Here is a 3,342-nt window from a genome sequence, read left to right on the forward strand (position 1 = left end):
CTGCATTGAAAACATGCTTACATCAGGGGAGATACTTATATGGGCAGTCCCTAGCTACTGGGCTGCTCAGTCCTGGCCCTGGGGGTTTGTTGTACTGTTGTCACTCTGGCCTTGCCCTAACACACCTGAAACCAATAATGAATTGTTCACTAAAATCCTAAAGCGGTGTGTTGGGTTGAGGTGCTACATGGCTGTGGATCCCTAGGTGCAGGACAGGGTGACCCAGCTATATTGTGTGCAAGTAAAAAGAGCTCTACAGTACTATTAGCCCTATGATATGAATTCTATGACGGATGTACTGTTTCTGTGTAGGTGTGCGTGTGTGTGCTTTCCCTTAACACATTAAAAAAAAGATGGGAAGGAAGTTGTGGTGGGGAAAGAGTTCAGTTATTGACTAGACTGGTGGGGGTCGGGCATGTAGGCGGCTCGTGTTGGCTGGGCGGTCTGGCTGAAATTTGATAAAGGGGATGTCTTAAAGACAATCAATTATCATGGATCTAGGTCAGCCTTATCAATCACTTAAACATATTTAATAATCTCTTACCTAGCTTAATGACTGTGGGGATTTTTTCTTACTTTTTTTGTTCTAAACTGATTTGCCAGGTCGCAGTTGTAAATGAGAACTTGTTCTCAACTGGCCTACCTGGTTAAATAAAGGTGAAATAAATAAATAAAAACTATCTAGAAGGGCCATGGGTCATATTAGATTGTGTAAACATGCAGGAAATGTTCTTTAGATGCCCCTCCAAAATGGGAGGACCCCCCAGACTCCCTGCCAAGTACATTCTTTAATTTACAATCTGTAGAATCTACAAGAATAGAAAGGTTCAGAACTTTTGTGAACAATCACAGCACAGTTGAGAAATATATGGCAAATAGAAATCAAACCTGGATGGTGTTCAAAGATAGATGGGAGGGGTTGAGTGGAGCTGGAAGAAGGGACTAAAAACAAACAAAAGATGAATATGGTAAAATATATTGTGTCCTTAAAATGTAAAAAGAAACGTCCTCTCACTGTTAAAGGCGTTGATTTTCAGCAAACTTAACATGTGTAAATATTTGTATGAACATAACAAGATTCAACAACTGAGACAAACTGAACAAGTTCCACAGACATGTGACTAACAGAAATGGAATAATGTGTCCCTGAACAAAGGGGGGGGGGGGGGGGGTCAAAATCAAAAGTATTAGTCAGTATCTGGTGTGGCCACCAGCTGCATTAAGTACTGCAGTGCATGTCCTCATCGTGGACTGCACCAGATTTGCCTGTTCTTGCTGTGAAATGTTACCCCACTCTTCCACCAAGGCACCTGCAAGTTCCCGGACATTTCTGGGGGGGGGAATGGCCCTAGCCCTCACCCTCCGATCCAACAGATCCCAGACGTGCTCAATGGGATTGAGATCCGGGCTCTTCGCTGGCCATGGCAGAACACTGACATTCCTGTCTTGCAGGAAATCACACACAGAAAGAGCAGTATGGCTGGTGGCATTGTCATGCTGGAGGGTCATGTCAGGATGAGCCTGCAGGAAGGGTACCACATGAGGGAGGAGGATGTCTTCCCTGTAACACACAGCATTGAGATTGCCTGCAATGACAACAAGCTCAGTCCGATGATGCTGCGACACCGCCCCAGACCATGACGGACCCTCCACCTCCAAATCGATTCCGCTCCAGAGTACAGGCCTCGGTGTAACGCTCATTCCTCCGACGATAAACGCGAATCCGACCATCACCCCTGGTGAGACAAAACCGTGACTCCTCAGTGAAGAGCATTTTTTGCCAGTCCTGTCTGGTCCAGCGACGGTGGGTTTCTGCCCATAGGCGACGTTGTTGCCGGTGATGTCTGGTGAGGACCTGCCTTACAACAGGCCTACAAGCCCTCAGTCCAGCCTCTCTCAGCCTATTGCGGACAGTCTGAGCACTGATGGAGAGATTGTGCGTTCCTGATGTAACTCGGGCAGTTGTTGCCATCCTGTACCTGTCCCGCAGGTGTGATGTTCGGATGTACCGATCCTGTGCAGGCGTTGTTACACGTGGTCTGCCACTGCGAGGACGATCAGCGGTCCGTCCTGTCTCCCTGTAGCGCTGTCTTAGGCGTCTCACAGTACGGACATTGCAATTTATTGCCCTGGCCACATCTGCAGTCCTCATGCCTCCTTGCAGCATGCCTAAGGCACGTTCACGCAGATGAGCAGGGACCCTGGGCATCTTTCTTTTGGTGTTTTTCAGTTAGTAGAAAGGCCTCTTTAGTGTCCTAAGTTTTCATAACTGTGACCTTAATTGCCTACTAAGCTGTTAGTGTCTTAACGACCGTTCCACAGGTGCATGTTCATTAATTGTTTATGGTTCATTGAACAAGCATGGGAAAGTGTTTAAACCCTTTACAATGAAGATCTGTTAAGTTATTTGGATTTTTACTAATTATGTTTGAAAGACATGGTGCTGAAAAAGGCACGTTTCTTTTTTTGCTTGAGTTTGTGTCTCCCGTGGACATTACTGGTTAAACATGGACATAACACACTAATTGAACTAATCTCAAAGCAATACCATAAATGACCAGTAGAGGGGGGGCAGTCTCCAAGTTAAGGCCATGGGAAACTCCTAGGACAGTTACTGCATCTTTCAGTGCAGCTTACTTCTCGGTTATGAAAGTTTGGTTGGTCGTGATGTTCACTGGCCTTCAACAACAAGAGCTAGTTGGTCGTGATATTTACTAGCTTACAAGTATGAGAGCTATTTTATTTATGGATGGGTTTTAAAATGTTACAATCTGGGGGGCGGGGGCGGAATCTTAAATGGAGGAAGATGTACAATGACACCCAAGACCGATGGTATGGGGTTATTCTAAGGGATTTAAACAAACCGTTAGGAACACACACACAATTCCTACTGCATGAGCATTTCTATTACAATAGCTACATTCCATATTCAAGGACATTTCGCATTGGCGGTCAAGAGTCATTTGCTAGATGGCATTTTGTGAGCTGTTCAGGAGAAAAGTGTAAATATTGTCATTGTTGATCTTGGAGAATGTGTCTGCTACACTTCAGGTTCCTAGACAACACATTCATAAAAAGTTACATCTGCACAGACCTCAAAAGGGCACAGAGTAATTGTTAACCAAGTTGTGAAACTTTAGAATACAATTTTGAATCAAAAGGTTTACATTTCTCTGTGACTAACACCTCCACAACAGTGCGGCAGTAAACGTGTCAAGGTGAAAGAAAAGTTGCTCACAAATATAGTACAGCTAATGAGGGTGAGGGCGAAAGGCATTGCCCTGAAGCGACAAATGAATATAATAAACTCGTGTAACTCATATATAAAAAATAAAAAGACAC

This window comes from Salmo salar, chromosome 14 (genome assembly GCF_965601325.2).
Source record: "Salmo salar chromosome 14, fSalSal1, whole genome shotgun sequence".
NCBI lineage: Eukaryota > Metazoa > Chordata > Actinopteri > Salmoniformes > Salmonidae > Salmo > Salmo salar.